The following is a 24,011-nucleotide window of genomic DNA, read 5'->3' on the forward strand; positions in this document are numbered from 1 at the left end:
GATCCAGACTATAAGCTGCACCACTGCCAAAATCTGATCATTTGGTCCTTGAGTGCTTTCTGACCTTCCCTGAAAGTGTCACCCAAATCCATTTGTCTGTTTTTGAATAATCTTCCTAACAGACAGACAAAGTCCAGTTGTCACTTAACTTGGCGGAGTAATAATCTTTACCGATCTGAACCACACAGATGCAGCATTGGGACAAAAATCATTGCAAATATAGAAAACATAACCAAGTATAAACTTTATAGAATGATACTGTCTAATAGTGTTTTTCCAAATCCAGAGCAATCTGTAGAACATAGAGCAACTTAATGTTCTCCCAGATGGAAAGAAATGTGTGCATTCTGCCATCGGCTAAAATAAATTGGAAAACATCAGCATATTAGACATTGGGAAAAGCCAATATTTTGAATCTCTAGTATTTTGTAGACATTCTTGAAGTGATTTGTTATTCTGACTGGGTAAATCAAGTGTATATTTTAGTGCCAAAATTATATCAACCGGAGGTCTTAAACTAAAAATTTGCCTGTGCAACAATCAATGATTGTGGTCAAGTTGAATTCGTGTTTTACTTTTCACAGATGTTTATTGAAATGAGAGAAGAAAGGCACTGATTCATGTGGTAACTGCTGCAGATTTAACTTGACAACTTCTTTATGATGTGAGAACTTCTCCTGTCACAGTGAATTTACAACAGTTGTGTCAAACCAGTGACCTTTCAGTTTGAGGAGATTGGAACTGCTTTTGTTTGCAACATTACTGTGGGATTTCAGCAGCTGAGGCAAGTGGACTGTTACACAGAACTTCTGCCTGGAACAGTTTGAAGTGCTGTGCTGGATTCTCCAGAATATATGGTGTTATGCTATCATGGTCACACTGTGCTGGTGAGTGGCCTGTGACCACAAGCCGGTGTCTGTAAATGCATGTATAAAGTAAAATTTAAACAATGAGAAGTCCTTTTATGCTCTGAGAGTACATTCTGAAAACATGACTGAATGTTTTCCTTGTAGACAAGTTGTAAGTCAGCATATAACTACTCATACAGCAGCTTTTATCTTGCCCATGATTCTCACCATTGTTCTGCTGTAGCTCAAACTAATGTGGCTTTGTAGGAGCCCGTGAATAGACTATTATTACATGTAAGGGAGTGAAAATGTCAGTGGATCAATTTTTTTGGTTGTAGCACAACCCATTAGCATTTTATTTTATTAAATTTTTTTAGTATATTTGTAGAGTTGTACTAGGAAAAGTTCATGAAAACAGCAATATCTGAAAAACAAAATTAACTTATGTTCGCTTGAGATGACTTTTTACCCTTTCACGCAAGAGTTGCTGCACATAATGGCAGAAGGAAACACCTTCTTTGGATAAATTCTGATGCAGTGAACATTTAGCTACATCCAGACTCTAAAATGTACCCTAAAATATACTACTATCTGTATATTTGAACATATATAGACGTTAAAATAGAGTGTGAAAAGAGCGGGGGAAAAAGGAGCACAGACCACCATGATCAGCGGTTTCCACAGAATTTATACCGTCACCTGGGATTCAGCACAGCATCTCTGGGTGTGTGTGTTTAAGAATCTGGATAGTGAATTACTGCTAAACCTCTGCTCCTCAGAGGTTATTGGAAGGATGAGGGCCGGCGCTCTAGGATGCCACAGTGAAGAAAAGCTATCTCAAATTATTCGGTGCAATATGCGTTTGCTCTCTGAGCGAGCAGAAAGTTGATACTGGAGCGAGAACAACATTTTTAATTATAGCACAGTGCTTGGTGGGAGATGGGCAGGGTTTGGTAGGACTGTGCTCCATCTCTCTCACAGGTACAGAAATAAATGCACTGTGTGTATGAGCTCATCAGCAAGTTCAGTGAGCAAAGTACAGCTTAATGTTTCAGTATATGAAAGCCCAAGCTTGTTAATGTAAAGGTAATTGCACTGGGGAGTGCAGGGTTCATTTACACATTTTCAAATTAAATAAACCACAGCTTACCTTACACAGTGATGCAAAATCGCACTGTGAAGGAGAAGAAACCTATTTACAGGACAACTCATGTAATTTAATTATCAATTAACTCTTTATTTGCCCACTATGCCAGAGCTAATTAGGTTCCCTTTAGGAATGCCTTTCCCTTTGTTGGAATTGTGTACATAATTGGCTCGAGGAAGGATAAAACAGTGGATTGGAGTGTTTTCGTGGAGTGGCTGTAAGCCTCATGCAATGGTGGGAATGGTGTGATGTTGAGGTGTGCTGTCATAATTAGTAGCCGGTGACAAAGAGCTTCTGACTTTGCACATGAGACATTTTTAACCAAGCAGAAGAATCATTTTTCACATGTGAAAATCAGCTTTGACAGCTGGTGTGATGAGCTGGGAGATAAGATCCAGACAACACAGTCATATTTACATTTTTAATGCAGACAGCATTATAGGAATTTGAATAATGTTCAGAATAATTAGGAGATACACGACCAGTCAAACGTTTGGACACACCTTCTCATTCAATGCTTTTCATTTATTTGTATTATTTTGTACATGGCAGATTAATACTGAAAATGAACACTTTTTTTTACAACATAATTCCATATCTTTTCTTTCATAGTTGTGATATCTTCAGTATCAATCTACAATGTGTAAAACAAAAAAGAGCCATTGAATGAGAAGGTGTGTCCAAACTTTTGGGTGGTAGTGTAAGTGTAGGTAAGCAATGATCAACCAACAGCAGGTTTGTTGGTCAACCCAACGCTCATTTGTATGTTGTGCATCAGCTTCAAGCCTTTGCTTTCTTTTGTCTGTGATTTACAGCTATCACATGTTAAGATGCAGTGTTCAAACTACAACAGCCTCAGTGTAAACTTAAAAAAGATTGACATGACTCTTCAGTCACAGGACTCCATTATTCACCAGGGGAAAGTTTATAGTACTGACAAGACGACAACAAAAAATCCAGGGAACCATCAATCTTTGTGACAGCCATCTTCGAAGCTCGTGTTTATCCTATCCTCGCAACTATTCATTGCATCCTGTAAGGCAGCCCAGGCTCATTACCGATGCATAGGGCAGACAGGCAAGCCGCTTGAGTTGCGAGCCGAGTGGGACAAGGGTGTAAGACGTATCAGTGAGTGGATCGACAGGGAAGACACCCTGTCACCGCAATGTCCCATCAGCTGCTCCCTGGGGACAGAGGTCAGAGTCCCCAAGATCACTTGGTCACAGCTTCTTGACAGATATTATACACAACCGGCCAACTCAGATGGTGTTTATTCAAATGCAAGGGCAGAGCCAGGCTTGCTGACAGTGCAGCCATCCGTGCACTGGAGTGGACCGAGGAAATCACGCGCAAACACACGTTCTTCAGAAACCTTGCATGCATTTTCTGGCGTTTGATCAGGGAAGAAGTTAAGTTAATGCACAATGAAGAAAAGTAGTTTTGAAGAACTTAGAGGGGCGAAGAAATGCACCAACATGTGGAGATTTATAGCAGAAAAGCATCAGCCTGTTGAGGATTTAAAAGTGCAGTGAAACGAGCCAAACTATTGATGCACAGTCCTTCGCTAAAGCAGCACCATCGCTTCCCAGGGTCGCTTCAAGGTCAGCAGAAAACTTAACAGGGTACATTCAGACAGAACCGTGTAACTGTATGACCCATTTTTCATTCTGCGCTCCACATCACAGCCATAATTAACGTAATGAAGATCAATTAACCGTCCCGGTGCCTGTCCTGTCAACACTGATGCTCTCTTAGGGCAGGAGAGGAAGAGCGTCTCCCTTTTCCTGTCCGCGCTTACTATCGTTAATTGGTTGGACGTATGGCTGAAGACAACGCGATAATGGCACTTTCATCTTTTCCGTGTCCTTTCTAATTGGCCAGCAGTTTTGGAGAGATGCTGTGCGGCTCATGTGACTGGTGACAGAGAAACAGGAGAGCGGTGAGGACTGATGTCTGATTAAAGGGGAGACATCTCAGCTAAGGACCAAAGGCGGTCATTTAGAGGACTTTAATCTTGTGGGCTTCAGAGAGGCTCTCAACGGACACAAGCCCCGACACAAGTCTCCGTCTTATTATAAAATGCTTAAAAAAAGATTAGAGGGCTATACTCAAGCTAATGATCTCCTCCCAATTAAGAACAGGCTCAGGGGGGATCTTCAAATCGCACTGGGAGTGGGCTTCACAACTGTCATGTAGAAACAGTGACTTAGAGTTCATATACTCCAAACATGTTCCCAGTTTCAAGCATTTACTGTGCTGAAAATGCTGCCATTTGAACACAGGTGACAGCCAAGGAACAGCAGCGAAATGGCTGAAGGTGCAGGTTCTGGTCCATAGTGGGAACATAATCAAAGCAATTACAGGAAACAACCCCACAACACAAGATTTTATGGGTGTAAGGAGATGGGTGTTGACAGCTGGAGCTGCTCATGCTCGTAAAGTGTCACATAACACAACACACCGAGCTATGGCCTGTGTGAGAATATGGGCTGAGGAGCACCATTCCCTGCTTCTTGAAAGGAAACGCAGCTATATTGAGATGTTAAGTTCTGTTTATTTCAGCTCCACAATTTTCCCCTCCATTTTCCCTCCTGTTGTCAAATCCTCTGAACTGCAGGATGACAGGTTTCCAAACATTTTTCTCCATCTTTACCAGATGGTACAAGGAAATGAAGCGCCCCAAGACAGAACTAAATCAGTGTTTCTGTTGTATAGTAGCTGTAGAGCTGTTAAGTGTAAACTCGATGATTGTAATCTAATACAGTTCTTGTCAAATTCAGTGAATATCTCCTCATGGTCCACTAGCTGTCCCTTATCTGTATGTGATGAATAAAAATCTGGTGTTTTCTGCTCAGCCCTGGCTTTGTAAATGGGAAGCAAAGAGACATGAACCAATCCACAAGACACTATTCCAGCATGTTCAACACACATTTGCGCTCATGCACAGGAAACACAACATTTAAACAAGCTGGGTGCCCCTTAGCATTATTTTTCAACTCACAGCATAGATTGAAAGGCTCATAAAAATCAGTGAATTTCAGAATTAGATGCCATAATGCCGAATGTTCTCTGCTGGTGTCATCGCTAACAAGAAGTTTGCCCATGTGCATAATGTTGTGGAACGATGCATCTTAGCTGAAGCCATAATCTTTTTGTAAACTTTTGGTGCCTAAACTTAACCAAACAGCAAGCAACCTTAAATTAAACACAACATTCTGAAATGGGGCATGAATGCCAGCTTCCTGCAGCTCCTCCAACCTCCTTATGAATGTCTTTTAACCCTCCTGTCATCCTGCGGGTCAAATTGAAACGTTTTAAAGTTTTAAAAATGTGGAATATATATATATATATATATATATATATATATATATATATTCTCAGTGAAAACTTCCACATTTTCAAAATTGTTTTAGGAAATGTTTAACATTTTTTGGTGGAAAAAAAAAACAAATAAAAAAAAAATCAACTAAAATCCAGTGAATTTCGCTGTCAAATTTGGGGATTTTTTATTTAAAAAAATAAAACTTTGAGGAAAATTTTTCAGGAATATTCTTCCTGAAGATTTTGCAAATTTTTATAAATTTGGGGAATTTGTTTCTGAATTTTTGGACTTTTTTCAGACAGGGCAACAACATTTTTTGGTAAGCACAGCACGAGGGTTAAGCCGTTGAGTATTGACGTGGGTGGCGCCGATACCGGGCTGCACAGTGGCTTGGTGGTTATCACTAGCCTTGCAGCTACAAGAGCTACTGTTCATGTTCTGGCATTCCCGGTGCTTTCCGCATGGAGTTTGCATGTTCTCCCTGTACATGCATGGGTTTTCTCCGGGTACTCTGGCTTCCTCTTATAGTCCAAAAACAACCTCCCACAAAACATGCTGAGGTTAACTGTGACTCTAAATTGTCTGGTGTAGGTGTGAATGCGTATGTGATAGTTTGTTTCTATATGTAACACTGTGATAAACTGACCTGTCCAGGGTGTCCCCTGCTTTCACCCTAAGTTAGCTGGGATATAGTCCAGCTCCCTCACGACCCTATCCAGGATTAAGCAGTGTATAGATAATGGATGGATAGATATCACCGATACCAAGGGACACTGTGTGTATCACTGTGAAGCAAGCAGCTTTGACAAAACGGCAGATTTTGACGCTCTGGGAATGAAATTAGGTTGGCACAGGACAAGGAGAGAGGGAGGGGAAGGAGGCAGTGGGAGCGAGAAGGACAGTAAATCTGGCACATGCTCACTATCGAAATGTGCTAATTAGTTAGATATCAACAGTCTTTCACCATAATGTCAGACTCCACCTCTAATTTGTCTAAAAGACAGTGTTGTTGTTCTGTGTTGTTCACTGTGATTCATCGTGACATACATGGGACAAAAAAATCAGCATGCTGATGATTATAAAACAGCAAGAAACATTAATTATTTCAGCTTGACCCTACAAGGAATTTCCATCTTGTTCTGAATTTTTTTTAGTGAATTGACAAAGCATCTTCTACAATTTAATTAATTGTTTGAACCATCTGTCAAGCAACAATCTGTTAATTTGGTGTCCTAAGCTTTTGAACTGTTGCACAGTTTGAGCAAGAAATTTAAAGGGGAACTTCATTTTTTTTCAACCTGGGGTCTGTTTCCATATGCAATTTCATACATGTGAGTGATGGAGAAATGAATTTTCGACATAGCTCCAGTATTTAGCCAGGCAGGCAGCTTAGCAGCTCAGCTAGCAGCTCGGCCAGCAAAAAGTATGGGGCAGCTGGCCAAACCGGTGTTTTGGCGCGAGATTTGTGTTCTAGCGTCCTGAGATTTGGATACAGACCACAACAAAGAGCGATCGCCAGGTAATGTGGAGGTTTTCGTTCACTTCTCATCTCTAGTATGTTGTGGGACACTCATTGAGACTATCTGAGCCGGTCAGTGTGGGGCAAAAGCATGTTAGGGCGGACTTTGACGCGGGGGGGCCAGCTGCCCCATACTTTTCGCTAGCCGAGCTGCTAGCTGAGCTGCTAGCTGAGCTGCTAAGCTGCCTGCCTGGCTAAATACTAGAGCTATGTCGAAAATTCATTTCTCCATCACTCACATGTATGAAATGACATATGAAAACAGACCCCAGGTTGAAAAAAAACGAAGTTCCCCTTTAAAGACGTCTTCTTCAAAAACAAGTTCTAAAAAATGGACATAAAACCTTATAAGCTGATATGTAAAAAATATTCACAAGGATTTGCTGCTGTGTACATCAGGAACTAGTGTTTGTATCCAGGTGGCAAATGTAAGTCCAGTATTCACTCTGTCAGCTATGATTTTGTCCTCCTGAAGGAAATATCCAGCTCTTACCACTGAGCTGCATTTACCAGATCCTCACTACCTTTTATCTGTTGCCTGTTTGCCTCTGAGCAGACAGTCTTCAGTGAGCTTGTGGAGCTTTTTTGCTGAAAACAGCTGTGTGCTGTGACTGAAAACATTACGATAGCAGTAAAAGTAAACTGAAATACAGTACAGTAAAATTGTGTGTCAGACAGCTAAAAAATGAGTTGAAACTGACTCTAAAGCTCTGCAGGGGTTAGTGGAAGCTGCAGACAAGCAGTGCAGCCATGTGCCCCCCCGTCAGTCACACTGACAACTAGCACCTGCTTACAATATAAATGAACGCTGTATGAAAATTGACCAATAGGTCTTTTACTCCAAAGACAATTTGACTTATAATAAAAGAGCAGGTGTTACCACTAACATTAATAATGTCTGTAGTGTTCAAGTGTCTGTAAACTGAAAATGTGACTGTGAACCAGCACAAACAACACTAAAACCAACACGTAAATGGAATTCAGCCATCATTAATGTCACTAATCATGTCATTAATCACATCCATGCTTTTCCTACTGTCCAGTGTTTTCAAATCCTCCATCCTCTGTGTCATCCACTGTGTAAAAGGTCTATTTTTCCAATAAGGAAGCTACTGAGTCAGTAAAGTTTTCTCCTGATTTGTCACCATGAACCGACATGGACAGAACACAAAAACGCAGCCCAGGAAATCTTGTGCACCCTGGTGTGATCGATATGACTGCACCACCGCTGTCAGGTTTGGGTTGGGACACCTGCTAGCAATAACTGACATCTAGTCGTCCTCTGAAAATACTCTGCTGACTTGTAGTGCCACGGGCACTTACAACCAGCATCAGTACTCAGCCAGCACAGTTAAATTTCAACTGAAGTCTAACTCAGTCGGCTGGGGGAGTGGGCCGTTGGAGGGGGTGGGTCTGTGTGTGTCCTCTGCTGTAAGTCTGAAGGTTTGTGATAATTAATACGTGTAGTTGGCTTGATGAATGAGGACAGGTGGAGGATTTCATCATGCCTAGACAGACTGACTCCCTCCCTGGGCAGGAGGGATCCATGACCCTGCCCAACACCTCGAAAAAACACACCCCTATAAGTGTGGCAGGATCTACCCTTGAAAATCTGTGTGTGTGTGTGTGTGTGGGCGGTGAGTGTGTGAACGCTCAGCGGTGCGGCTCAGGTGTTCCCAGCCATCAAACCAATGTACACCTGTTAAAAATATGTTCATGTAAATCTAATTCATTGTCGTTTGTTCTGCCTATTTATGCACTTTCCCTCGCTGGATGCACAAAGTGTGTTACAAGCCGTGTGTGTGAGTGTGTGTGTGTAACTGCATGTGTCTTTCTCACAGGGTAATTACTCTATGTCATGTGTAGGAGTGTGATTAATGAGGTTCTGGTCAAAAGGCTGTGAGCATAGATGTCCTGGCTTTGGTCCCGAAGCACAGATACTGATATGAGAGGACCATTCATATTCTCTTTCTACCTGGCACCCACTGGCTCTACAGCACACTCCGGTGAAGGTCTCAACTTATTCCATGTTAACCAAAAAGAAAACTACTATACTTCAGCTGTGGGACATTATTTTAGCGATATACACACAGATATACCACAGAAATCTGGGCCTGGTTTCATCAAACATCTAATATATACACAAAAAGTGTGACTACTGCTTACAGTGAAGTGAAACAGTAACCGTTATCAAAAAAGGGAGCAGACAGAGCTAATCAGAGATGACATTTTCCTTACCTTTTCACTTGTAGGTTTATTGTAACCAACAAAGCGAGTACAACAAACCCAGCTGATCTGGGCAGCTGTCAAAGAAAAGTCATGCTTTTTTTTATAAATACTGTCCTTGTACCCTGCATGCACCACAAAGCCCACTATGAGTCAGATTCTGTTTTCATATCAGCTTTTTGCATGTGATGTTTACATGAAGACGCCCATCTGTCCTGTCTTGTAAACTAGTGCAGTTACATTCAAGCAGGGTGTGTGACGGACGTAGAGCTTACAAAAAACAGTTTGATCAACCTTTCATTTACAATTCACTTGTTAAGCTACAAGGCTTTGTCCTTTGTAGCTTTTCAAATGAACATGATATGATCTAAACATGTTATTTTTAGACGAAATCATGTGGGATTTTATATTCCTATATTCATATTAGACATATGTGGACATATGGTTTAAATGGTGATATACTTCATTACATACTCCTGATGAGGTACATCAGTGAAGACACATAGGAGAACTTAACAGCTGTTTGATAGCTGAATGCAAATAATGAAGCTGCATGGAAAAAGATTTGTAAACAGGAGAAGAAAAAAACATTATCTAATTAAAAAAAAAAAAAAATATATATATATATATATATATATATATATTTATATATATATATATATATAGAGAGAGAGAGATTTTATCACCCATCAACTTTAAATAAATAATCTGACTAATAAATGAAGAAATACTTGTCTGTTCTTTGCTTTTCTCGACAACTGTTCATCCGTTCACGCTCAGTGGGTGTCCCCGGGATGTGCAATGTCCAGTTTAGAGTCGCCCGGATGCCTCATATTGGCAAAAAGTTGTTTTCTGTCACTCGTTCATCACACCGTTTTCAGCAGGCCTTTTGGTGCTTGTGGGTGGAGCCTAAGTCACCCTTGTTGCTTGGCAACATCATCAAAAGCAAGTGAATGACTGCAAGCACAGCAGTGGTAAATACAAAAATGAAAATGAAGCTTCAAACCTAAAATGCTGGTGTTGAAATTCTTGTTTTTTCTATCTTAAGTTTAAATCTGAAACTTGGTTTTCTGGCCTTCAGTGGCATTATCTTAGTTACAACAAAATAAAATTTATTATTATTATTATTTAATAATACATTTGATTAGAGCTATTATGTGTTAGAATAAGCAAAAAACAATCCTCAAACAATGTCCACAAAGCACCTATTTGCAGCACTGACGCAACTGTAGGATCATCTAACCATATTCAGCTTTAAAACAGAGAAATGCCAAGCTTTCATCCATCCAGAGTCACGTTCCAGACACCGAGGCACCACACCAGATACCGTAAAGGAAGACACCTTTCAGATCTGGCAGGATGATGTCAAGATTATGCTATCAGGAAGAGGCTACGAGAAAGCAGACGTTCAGCAGATTCCACAACACATAAACTACCAGTCAAAACATTGGACACACCTTTTCATTCAGTTCTTTTTATGTATTTGTTTTCTTTTCTACATTGTAGATTAATACTGAAGATGGACATTTTTTGTTTACAACATAATTCCATATGTATTCTTTCATTGTTTTGAAGTTATCAGTATTAACAATGTACAGAATAATTAAATAAAAGCCATTGAATGAGAAGGTGTGTCCAAACTTTTGACTGGTAGTGTAGCTCTAGACATCCAGGATGTTTATTGGGTCTAGTTTAACCAGAGGACTGGCTTAAATCCACAATGACTATCAGACCTACAAGGGAAAAAATGGCTGCCGGAACCACTCTGACTGTTGACCCTACAGGAAGCAGGGATCAGAATCTGATAACATCAAAAGATTTTACCCCTACTGACAATACTGCAAGGAACACTAATCACATTAGGACAAAGGAAGACGATTACTCCACGATCCTGGATTTAATTTTTTTTTTTTTTTTTATGAACGCTCATTTAAAGGAACCTTCGAACTGGCTTCAGTAATCTCATCATGACCGACACTACACCATTCACTTTCCTTTCTTCCTTAATCTTTCTTTTACCAACGTACCTTATTTTTTAAATAGTCTTCAGTTTAAGTAATTTTTGCTGCATTATTGCATTAATTTGATGTAATATTTGGCTGCTTGAATGTCATTTGGAGTATTTAATAGTTCATAAGTATCCGAATCCGATTTCACAGAAATATTTACAATACATTTTATATATTGGTGGAGAAACATCTACCCTACATAACTGCAAATACAGCATTGACTGTGACCATCAGGGAAGCCTTCATACTTAAAAACAACCCCTGAAGGAAGCATAAAAATAAATAGGATTTCTTTGCATCAATATTGAATGCAGGACAATTTTTGCACGAGTTTGAACACAAACAACAATATGCAATTCCTCAGGAGATTGCTTTTAAAATGTTTTAAATACATAACTAAGTGAAATACATTCTGCAGAGTTTTCTGTCAATTATCCTTGAAAGACATAAAATGTTAATTTAAAAGTGATGATAAATTAAAGCTAGTTTTCTGTTCGGCACAGTGTGGTCCACCACTGCTTCCTTTCTCAACCTGTCTACCTGTAAGAGCAGAATTTAATACGAAGCTCACTGTCAAATTACAATATCTTGGACGTAGAAGGCTCACAGCTCTTTCCGCTCTCCTCCTCCCTCCTCCACCCTCCTCCACCCTCTGAGCAGTGCGTGAGTGGACAATAACAGGGCAATTGCATTGGGCTTTGGGGAGCGGTGGTTGTGGACGCTCCCGTGGCCGGCTGGCTGGCTGGTTGGCGCTCACAGTTTGCAGTGAGGCCAGGGAGCCACCTGGAAGGAGGCCCCTCTTCTGAGCAGAAAAAAAGAGGGAGGAGAGGTTTAATTTAGCGGATGGTGGCACGGGACCCTCAGGGTGTCAAACAGTCTAATACACACATACCTGAGCGTACGTTGTGACAGACAAGTGAGCCGAGGGGGCGTCTCTGTCCTCTAAACATCCTGCTGGCAGGCGACAAGAGCTGGAAATTCACCATTTATAAGGAGGGCCATGTGTGAAGTATGTGGGGGGTGGGTTTTTTTTTCCCCTTACCGTTCACATTCGCAAATGTTTCTTCTCGACCTTGGTGGCACGTCTGTTCTTATGAATTTTAATTAACACAGGTAGATGAAAAGACCTGGTTTAGTTGCTTTTGAAAAGAGGAATGCATTGTGGTGTTTTTTTTTTCCAAGGTCAGAAGTCGATCCAGTTCATTCAGTACTCAATGTGTCGCAATTAGCTTTTAGCCTCAGTTTATGGATTTGTATTTAGTGCAATGGAGAAAGCACCTTTTAACTGGCGAATGAGTATTTCATATTACCCTTAAAAAAGAAATTGGAGGCGAATTTACTTGTAAACCACGCATTTATGCACTAATTTGTACACCTGCAGTTGTCGGTCTGAGGCAATAAGAGGACATGCTGTAGAGGCCTCATTACAGATTCACACTGACCTAACCCCCAACCTTTCTGCTTGTGACTAAAAGAGAACAAATTCAACTCTCTAGGAAATGAAAAAACATGCAGCAGTTTCATGCTACTTTATTATTGTTTCTGTTTCCATCATAAACTAAAGCTAACAATGTAATCCAATGCAGATCATAATAACCAATAAAAACCTAAATTGTCCCCGTTAATTGCCACATTTTAAGCAGCCAATAGCAATTACTGTAGAGTCAGATTGCTAAAATAAGCTTTGCACCCAGTTGTACTGTGCGGTATTCATTTATAATAAAGCTGAGGAGGACTGGGTGTAGGTAAGAGCCAGGAGGAGTTTATTTTTGTCTTTTGTCTTACATGTGCACAAACAATATGTAGCATTTCATTAAGCACACTAAGTGGATTACAGGTTGAATTATTGCCACTGTTTATTATTGCTGCGGAAGTAGAGTATTCCAGGAACCTTATTCTGGTAATTGCTGCACTTGGTGTTCTATTTTCAGGAGCTGAAATTGATTTAACTTTTTTCTTTCTTTCCCTTATTTCCCCAGTTTGTGAATCATCTGTTTTATTATAGGCCGTGTGCAGTTTGTTAGTGGTTATTTTACACTCAGTATTGAACTCTCTTTTGCTTTTAGCACCTATTTTGTCACACAGATTGGTCAAGCACAGTATAAAGAGGAATGTAAAGGTCAGGTATAAATAGCAAATGCATATGTGAGTTGCAGCTTTAGTCTCAACAGCATTTATACCCTGTAATAAAATCTGTACTGGGAAAAGAAAAAAAAAGTATGACTGACTGCAAACTTTGGGATGGGAATGTGTTGAGGCATGTAGGTTACCTTTAGTGCTAATTGTAAAGCCACTTAGCCCCCATAACATTCATAAGCTGGATGTAAAGCTGTAATAAATGAATTATAAGCATATATCTGCATATATTTAAAAGAATTTGCTTGTTTGAAAGCCAAAAAATAACAAGACAGAGAAATGACAAATTCAAATCATTCTGAAACTATGAACTTGCAGATGAATGTTAAAAAATATGGTGGTCATCTGCATTAACCCTTGATGTGTGCTTAGAACTCAGCTGCAGTCCACCTGTGGCTATTGGAGTTTTGAATTTAGACATCCACACACCTGTGTATCATTGCACTATTCACACCTGACAATCAGCTCAGCAGGACTTCATCAGTCAGGCCTTCATGATAGAGTAGCTAGACAGAAGGCACTCTGAGTAAAAGGCAAGGCAACCTGCTTAGGGTTTGCCAAACAGCATTTAAAGTACTCTAACAGGATGGAGTGAAAGAGTCTCTGTTTTGGTGAGATAAACACCGAACTGAACTCATTAGACAGAACTCTAAGCACTGTGTCTGTTAAACATTAGGCACTGGTGGCAGCATTGGTTCTCATGGGCAGTAATAGGTCGGAGTTAAACGAAGGATGAATGCAGCTAAATACACAAAAGTTGTTGAAGAAAAGTGTTTCATGGTGCAGCAACCAAGGACAAGGGTGAAATTTCACCTTTTAGTATGACAGTGATGCAAACTATACAGTCAGGACAACACAGGAGTGACTTCATAACATGTTTCAAGTCACAGAAATCTGTGGACAAACCTGATGGTGGCATTTCAGAGGCGCTTCCGTCCAATATGATGGAGCTTGAGAGGATCTGCCATGTGTGTAGGTGTGCAAAGTTTGTAGAGACACAAGAATCATACTCCTTTGTGGACATGCATACAAACAGCGGGATATACCACTAACATGTGTTTGTTGTCAAACTACTACTTACTTGTCCCCTTTGAATCCACATCTGCATAGTTGGCATTATGTTTTCTCTGCATCACAATGCTGGAGTTGTAGTGTAGTAACCTAGCATATGTGGAAGTGGTCTGGAGCTTTTTATTGAGAGGTTTTGAAATACCTTTTAATAAATACATTTTTTCTTTTACTTTTCAAAAACTGTCACATCAAGAAACAAGAAAAGCACTCAGAGAGCGTAGCACTCCGCCAAGGCTGCTCAGTCATTGCATGATTTTCGGATAAGTCCTGATAAGTCTGCAATGGTGAATTTGTAGTAGGATCACAATCATGTGATTGTCGGCAGGCAGCTTGTTGTCATAGTTACACTGACGCCATGCCGCTATCTCACAATCATGCAGAAATCTTTAACAAATGGATCCAGACTATAAGCCACATCACAGCCAAAATGAACAGAACTCCGCTGCATTCCTTGGCGGAATAACAATTCCTTGTGTTTTAGGAAACGTGTATCCATCACTGTGCAAAAAAACCCCAAAACAAAAACATCACAGCTCTAACATAAACTGCCGAAATATGAGAAAAAAAATCTTTATTGTCATGAAATATATTGTAGAAATGTCATCATCGTGACTGGAAACATCCTCACAGTGAGTACAGTACTTAACTCTGTTGGCGCAAACATTATCACCACAGACAGAAATGTCATCACCATGGGTACCAATGTCATCACGGCAGGCAGAAGTGTCAGCTCGTCATTTCGGGTAATACCATACCCACAACTCCTGGTCACATATAAAATGGCCCATTATCATCCCTGGAGCCGACAAGAAACTTACAAAAACATCGCTGTGTGATGTGACAGCACTGTCCAGGAAAAATTGGGCAATTATTAAAATAGACCAACATCCTGCATGAAGACGTCTTGGAGCAGAGCAGAGCTTTTTAAGCTGGGATCAGTCTAGAGGATTTGAAGAATCTCAACATATCTCATATTTACAGGCGGCCTACTCCTGATTTCTCTCATAAAACCTTGTCTAACATTTCACGAGAAACTCCCACCTACCGGCGAGATAAGGATGGGGGATGACAGATTACAAGAGTCATTTGGATTTGGAAAATTGGACCATCTTGAATATTGCCAACATGCACATTCTTGCAATGTGTGATGACAAACTCCAAACAAGCAAGGCGCAGGAGGATTTCTTTAGTCCTGTTTTTTTTTTCATAAGGAAAGTGAGAGAAGAAACTCAAGCATTTGACAGAAGGTCAGTGCAAGTGTGAAGAGCTGAAGCTTTCAGTGTTGCAACAAAAGCTTGAAGTATGACCATTTAGCTCTAACTGTTTCGATGTTTAGTGTTTCTTTGCCTTTTTGGAGACATTTCCTTTCAACTGCTTCACTACTTCATGATGAATTTGCTGTTCTTGATAGGAAGGTACAATATTTGACCATGTCTGAAGGTAAAAATAAAAAAAAAGAAGCATAAATCCACTCTAAATGGCCACAAAAAGCCTGCAGTCATGGCCATGATGTTATGAAATGTAAAAATGGGTATAACTGTATCAGTTCTGGGGCATAAGCCATTTATGGTGCTGCAGAACAAATGCTATACTAGCGTCCCATGCATGACTCATCAATTTACCTGCAGTTTGGGAACACATGTAAGAAATTATGGTGCCATTTTTTTACGATGTGCATGAAAGGAGTGCTTGTGTATTGCTGTGGACCACAAGTCAACTGCTGCATGGACAACCCATCCATCCATTACACTACTGTTCAAAAGTTTGGGGTCACCCAGACAATTTCATGTTTTCCATGAAAACTCACACCTTTATTCATGTGCTAACATAATTGCACAAGGGTTTTCTAATCATCAATTAACCTTTCAACACCATTAGCTAACACAATGTAGCATTAGCACAGAGGAGTGATGGTTGCTGGAAATGGACCTTTAAAATATTCCATTAAAAATCAACATTTTCTAGCTAGAATAGTCATTTACCACATTAACAATGTGTAGACTCTATTTCTGATTCATTTAGTGTTGTCTTCATTGAAACAAACTGCTTTTCTTCCAAAAAAAGGACATTTCTAAATGACCCCAAGCTTTTGAACCGTAGTGTATCTACACCCCTTTATCATCATTAGGGTCCCAGGGAGTTTCACAACAAATACTTGAGAGCATTTCAAGGTTTCTTTTATCAGCTTAAAAGTATCACAAACTAAAATGTGCCCTAAAGTATCCATCTACCCATCCATCCGTCCATTATCTATACACCACTTAATCCTCATTAGGGTCATGGTGGGCTGAAGTCTATCCCAGCTGACTTAGAGTGAAGACAGGGGACACTTGGACAGGTCACCAGTATTATCACAGGACAAAACCTATAAATACATACAATAGAGATAAACAAGCACATTCACATTCACACCTACGGACAATTTTGAATCACCAAATAATCTCAGCATGTGAAGTTCATATACAACTTAACTATTCTCTAATTTTTCCATTTTGAAAGAAAAATCATTAAGTTTTCGAACAAATTCAGTTTCTTGCCTGTGATGCAGTGGGAAAGACTTCCAGCTTGAAAGCGCCACAGCATCTACAGAAGGCAGTAGAAGAGAATGGAGGATGATCTAAATGCAACCCTTTCATGCCATGGTTGAAGCATTTGGTCCGTTTTCTTGGTTGCCAAGGTGATAATTCCTGCCATCTAATCTATGATTAGTTGTCCAAAAAGGAGCAACAGTACAGCGATAAAAGAAATGGCAAAGACAGGCTGAGTCGAAGCATCTCAAAATGTACTTTAAGATGCAGTTTGTTTGTATAGGAGCATAGTATTTGGGAGACAATCGGGGATGGCAGTGCAAATGACAATCTTTTGGAAAATGACACCCGTTCTATTCCTATTAATCAAGAACCTATCAAAGGTGCAGGAAGTGAGTTTTACTGGATGCGTTATCATGTTTTCATGGTTTGATTTTTTTCTCTAGTGCAACCTTGAGGCTTGTGGTTCAGTCTCTTGTGATTCATTTCTTTTATTCTAACCCTTCTTTTATGCTCCAGTTTCTCATCAGATCCATAATAGGTCAAAAAAGTTATTTATCCTGTGGTTAAACACCAAATATCTACAATACCTATCTACATTCCCATCAGCCTCTGGTGCAAAATAGTTTTGTGCTCGTAAGCAAATGTTGACATCCTAAGCTGAGAAGGTAAGAAGTATTTGCTGTGTTTACGTAGAGCCTCATACAGACGGTATCGTTGTGGACTGAGAAAATGCAAATCAGACTTGTTTTGTGTGAAGTATGTGAAGTCATCTGTTTATGTGTTCTCAGCAGGTCAAGCTTGTTACGTGAGCAAGACACTGTTGTGTGTGATGTATCTTCCATTCTGCAAAGGATTGCAGGTCATGCTGCAAGACAACTGGATGAAATGGGGTGTCTTTGTATTTTCACTTACTCAATTTGACGTTCTCTGTATTTGGTCATAGCAATTATTTTTCTATTATACTATTCAGTATGGTAGTATTGGAACACACCCCTGTAGTTTGCCAGCTGCTGGGGCCTCTTGCTAGTTCATTATTGTAAATGAGAAACTGTTCTCAACTGATCTTACCTGGTAAAATAAATAATTTAAAACAAACAAACAGAAAACACGGCCAAAAAAATTAAAGAAAGTAGAAACAAACACAACTTTATGGGGAAAAAGAAGAGAAATCATCAAAAATAGTCTTAAACCGAAGAAGCTTTACTTATTCTTTTATGTTAGCTGGTATTGGCCATTTTCATACTGTCCATATCGTCCTGTTAAGTGTGTGCGCTCTTATTGATGTGGTCAACTAGAAGCTGCTGAGTGCGTTAGAATCCTCCAAGACAAATGTTACAAAGTGGTTGCTGGAGTTATTTCAATTATGCAGATATTTATGGAAAATACTGAAATGTCTTGTGCACATCCAGCCACAGAACTTTCATCCATATTTTACACGAAGAACCATTTTCAATACTGCCTGCCATTGCTCTGTTTTTTTTTCTGCTTTTTTGAAGCTCAGTGTATTTTTTATCAATTAATGTTATCTCTATAATAACATTTTAACAAAATGCTCTTAAAATACACCAGGATGCAGGAAATAGGATCAATAATTTTCAAAATTTTCTGGGGGAGGGCCCCCAAACCCCCCACCAGCATCACACATAAACCAAATCTCACTCTAAGGTCTGTTTACAAGTTGGCAGCCCTGAATTATTGTGTTGTGAGCAAAAGTCATGGCCACCGTGGCCTAAAACATTTACACAGTAAAGTATCTCGGAATAAATCTAAATCTGTCCAAAAAGTGGAAAAGCAATTCCTCAGTTTTTGTTAGCTGTTTGTGAAATTAAACATTCCCTCACACCTTGTGCATCTCCTGGGGGCTAAGCCCCCCTGTCCTAAAAACCTAGTGACGCCCCTGAACGTATGTAAAAAACAAAAAGACTTTATTCTACCACGAAGTACACTAACTCTTTCAAAAACTGAAAAGGCACCTCAAGCGAGTAACAACGTTTTTGCAAAGTGGAAGTTTAATTTTGCTGTTTCCATTATGTTTTTCTAATATGACACTTCAAAAGCATTATAAAAACCCATTCTGAAAGCAGGCACCCAGGTGCTTGCAACAAAATGCATAATTTCCACGTACTCCTAAAGAAAGGATTATTGTGAAAGGGTCGAGCTAACAGAAAAACACTGGATTGTTTGTACCAGAAAGGTGAGTCTGACTATAACAGCCGCTTGCGTTTTTCAAGGTTACAATCTCAAAATGCTGCTTTTGTGAGTGGTTGCCCTTGGAAGATGGAAGAAGGATCTGCAGGCTCAGGTCATAATTAATAAGATAAGATCACAATACACATGTGGAAAACAACAACCGGTTTGACCCAACACATCATCACAGTCACCAGTGCACAACTGTGGATGAATTATGTAGGAAGTAACATCCAGTCATCCACTCTGATGTTTGGATTATTGGTTTAAACATTGGGGCACTTATAGGTCTTTTTTGAGCTGAGACGTGTTTGATCCAGTACATGTCTAAATGTATTACTGAACAGTATTACTGTTTTGTTTTTCTAGTCAATGAAAGCTAATAGTACATCCTTATGTGGACATTCCACATACAGTACTGTTCAAAAGTTTAGGGTCACTTAGAAATGTCCCTGTTTTTGAAAGAAAATGAAGGTAACATAAATGAATCAGACATACAGTCTAGACATTGTTAATGTGGTGAATGACTATTCTTACTGGAAATGTCTGTTTTTTTAATGGAATATCTACATATGAGTACAGAGGAACATTTCCAGCAACCATCACTTCTGTGTTCTAATGCTACATTGTGTTGGCGAATCATGTTGAAAGGCTAACTGATGACTAGAAAACCATTGAGCAATTATGTTAGCACATGAATTAAAGTGTGGGTTTTCATGGAAAACATGAAATTGTCTGGGTGACCCCAAACTTTTGAACCGTAATGTCACATTTAGAATCATTTAACAATGTAGACACACATCCTAAATAAGGCTTTCAACTAATATGGCTATGTTAATACAGCTAGGGTATTTAAACACTGACAGCTGAATTGAATGCCTGAAAAAGAAGCTACATTCATTATATTGACATGGATTGGAGAATGCTCTGGCTTCCTTATTTGTTCCCTGTGGTTTTACAATCAAAAGTCAAAGCTACATCAGCTACAAAGCTGTGCATCGCTTATATAAAAGCATCTGCTAAAATAAATTGTAGAACTGTAAATCTATGAAAACATTTTTCTATGCTTAAAAATAAAGATAAGAACTGACATTAGCTGTCTAAACTGCCACACCTTTCCACATGTTTTAAAATTATGTTTATGGCGCAACTTCTATCTTAAATGTCCCTTGTTTGGAATTGTTGTCAGCAACTTCTCTTTTCGCCTGCCTTCTGACCTGAATCTGATCAACTCAGACAGAATACAGATAGCACAATATACCATCAGATTGTTCATTATCTGTATATTATATCCAGATCCACACTGCACTGCCAGGTGTAAATGGGGTATTTGTGTAATTGCTTCATAAGTGTTTTGTTCAAAGACACTTTAGCAGTAGTTGGTAAAAGAGAGAGGAATCAACTGTTGGTACTTTTGCTTTTTTTTAAAATCCCCATACAAACTACTAAACGCACCAGAATCTGTTTATTGCAGTACTTGGCCTGCTCCTTATCTCTGATTGATACTCGTTTTTCTCGTCGGTTTCCATGTGCTGTAATTACAATTTGTTCTGAAACACCGGAATGTCTTTGTTGATCCTCTGTCCGAGTTAATGCCAGAACCACACAGCAGGTCTGCATGTCTTTTTGCATTTATTCTGATTAGAAACCCTGCTCTCCTCTAAGGGAACTGCCACTCAGCATTACAAAGACTTGCTGGTTTGCTGTAAAAGCCCATCACATTTCAGGTTTTTTTCTCTTCCTGTCAAAAAACGGTTCAAGGAATTTTTCATTTCAGGGATTTGCTTTGATCAAGTCAGTTTGGACGTTTTCTCTGGTATGTCCCTGAGTTGGTCATGAAAGGCGCTGACTGTAAGACGGAAGACGTGTGGAATGACTGCAGACAGCGTGGATGCAGGATGGATTATACAGTGGCAGCAGTCACTTAGCGTAATGTGAAGGTGTTTTGTGCAGGAACGTATTTCAGTATTTTCTGACCAGTCCTTAGTTATATTTTTTGCTGTCGGGTTTTCTTTAAAATGATGTGATACAAAACTCAGTACTGACAATTTATTCTACTTTTTCTTATTTATTTGGAAGCACCTAAAATACAACTTTTGCTATTCTAGAATCCTTTGGATTTCTTTGCAAATTCTCAGTCCTATTTCTGCCTGCCCACCAGAACTAGGACACGTTGTCCACTTCTTTCACTGTGGTGTCATAAAAATTATGGGAGACCTTCTTTTGTCCTCCTTCCCCTTGAACAAGACGTCTGTTCGCTCCAGCCACCCAAGTAATGACGCCCCCCTGACAGGTGAACAATGCAAATATGGACATTCATTTCAGCATACAGTTGCCATGTGATTGGGTCGTTCCACATAGAGGTCAGAGAAACAATTAAGGGACTTTAATGGAAATGATTGGGGAGTGTGAAGTGGGAGGGCTGCTGTAATGATACACAGTGATGGAGTGAGCCTGGTGATGCAGAGCCAGTTAAAAATGAGTCCACCAGTCTTTGGTTTCATTCTTTTATGGTTTCATGCTGATTTGTTGCTCGCGATAGTCTTTGATATTTTTTACACACTGAGTTTTATATGCATTTTGCTACAGTTTTAGATGTGATGTTTGGCATTTACTGGAGTGATTAAAAAGGTTACAGTGATTTAATACAGAAGACATTACTGACAAGCTTGTAACCCTCATGGTTTAGAGTGCTAATATGGGCTAATTAGTACTAGATACTAATTAGATATGATACTAGATAAAAACCTGCAGCTGATGGGAATGCCATTATTTTTTTTGTCATAAATCAAAGTATGGGTAAATATTTGGATGAAATGCTGGTGCTAGATATTCAAGGATCCCCATGACAAATGCCAATCCCAAGGTGGTAGTCAGTGGTTACTCACTTGAGGACACATCTGTGCAATTTGTTTTAAAAACAGATGTATAATATTTCACCAAATATGTGAAAAATGCGAGGGCTGCTCAGTGGCGTAGTGGTTAGCACTTTCGCCTTGCAGCAAGAAGATCCCTGGTTCGAATCCTGGGGTGGGCCTGGGATCTTTCTGCATGGAGTTTGCATGTTCTCCCTGAGCATGCGTGGGTTTTCTCCGGGTACTCCGGCTTCCTCCCACAGTCCAAAAACATGCTGAGGTTGATTGAGTACTCTAAATTGTCCGTAGGTGTGAATGTGAGTGTGATTGTTCGTCTGTGTATGTAGCCCTGTGACAGACTGGCGACCTGTCCTGGGTGTCCCCTGCCTTCGCCCGAGTCAGCTGGGATAGGCTCCAGCACCCCCCGCGACCCTAATGAGGATAAAGCGGTGTATAGAGGATGGATGGATGTGAAAAATGCAACCAGTTGCTGGCATTAATTGAAAAGGTGGCCACTAGACTTGCACTACTGTTCAACAGTTTTGGGTCACTTATAAATGTCCACAATTTTGAAAGAAAAGCTTTTTTTTTTTTCATTGAGCATATCAATAAATGAATCAGAAATACAGTCTAGACATTGTTAATGTGGTAAATGACTATTCTAATGGAATATCTACATAGGAGTACAGAGGAACATTTCCAGCAACCATCACTTCTGTGTTCCAATGGTGTGTTAGCTAATGGTGTTGAAAGACTAATTGATGATTGGAAAACCCTTGTGCAAATATGTTAGCACAAGAATAAAAGTGTAAGTTTTCTAGGAAACATGTAGTTGTCTGGGTGACACCAAACTTTTGAACAGTAGTGTATTTAGCTGCTGTGACCTGTCTGCTGGGCCACAGCATCAAGTGAAGATCACCAAAACACTAAGAAAAGCAGTTTGTTTCAATGACGATAACATTACAATGAAAAAATCCAATAGGAAAGGCTATATTTCAATGAATAAATATCCTAACTTTGTGTTAAAGGAAAATACAGCACATTACCAAAGTCCTTAGATGTTTAGGATCCATCACTTAAGGAACAGTGAATGTCTGTTCGCAGTTTTATGTCGATACATGAAATACGAGATTGCCATTCAATTGCAATGCAGTGGAGTGATAATGCTGAGCATTCTGGAAAAAAAGCAAACATATTCTCTTACTTATTGGGTCAAGAGATGTTGGATAAATGTTCCTAGAAAAAGCCTGTTTAATTACAGAATAAATGCTGAATTATTGATTATAAAGCTGCCATACATGCCAGCTTTTCATGTAAAGAAGCCATTAGTGAACTGACACCATTTGAAGCTTCATACCAAAGGATGAAACAGGCAGAAAGCAGTGCTTACAGTGCTTTCCTCCCTCTGCATACAGTGCTTCTCTTTGCTATTTTACAGTTTATTCTTTTTCTTTGGTCTTGTGTTTCCATTCATCACATTCTGTTCGCAGTGAAGATTTTGTTTATATCTAACACTGCAGTTTTTCTGGGCCAGATAGGGTAAATAAAGGGAAGGGGGACACATTAAAAAAAATCTGCTCCACTGTTGGATTCGCGTTGACAAGACAAGTCGACTGCCAAATTGCTGCCTCGTGTAGCCTTAGAAGAATGGCATTTGATACTGCTAGATTTAACTTGGGGATATGCTAAAGAGACGGCAATGACAATAAAACGGAAAGGAGAAAGACAGAGTGACACATGAGGAGAAGGAAAGAGACATGGTGGTGTTGTTGCCAATCTTACAGACTGTAGTCCCTGACAGGGTTGTATCAGCAGGGTGGTCATCTAATCAGCCTTCACAGTGGGACAACGACATCAGTTAGCATCAATGATAAATCATATTGACAGCTATTGCCTGACAGAAGGGGGTAATGATAGAGGAGGGAATGTGGAACTGTTGAAAAATAGACTGAAATTAGGGGAAATTATGGAGGGAATTAGAGCGATGGACACATTTAGAGGAAGGAACATTTCTGAAAGAAGAGAGGCACATTCAGGATAATTGCATGACTATTATCTGTTCACTTACTGTACTTGAAATCTACCGTCTCTTTCCCCTTCTCACCACAGCCACCTCACCACTACCTCTGCCTCCACTTTTCCAGCCTCCCGTCCACCCAC

General features: G+C 39.8%; 1 protein-coding gene across 1 annotated transcript in view; it reads left to right on the plus strand.

Annotated features, from left to right (window-relative positions):
• dntt (deoxynucleotidyltransferase, terminal) overlaps positions 1-24,011 on the plus strand; it is a 123,779-nt gene that overhangs the window by 77,641 nt on the left and 22,127 nt on the right. The gene's annotated exons all lie outside the window — the stretch shown is intronic.

Source organism: Acanthochromis polyacanthus, chromosome 15 (assembly GCF_021347895.1).
Source record: "Acanthochromis polyacanthus isolate Apoly-LR-REF ecotype Palm Island chromosome 15, KAUST_Apoly_ChrSc, whole genome shotgun sequence".
Lineage (NCBI taxonomy): Eukaryota > Metazoa > Chordata > Actinopteri > Pomacentridae > Acanthochromis > Acanthochromis polyacanthus.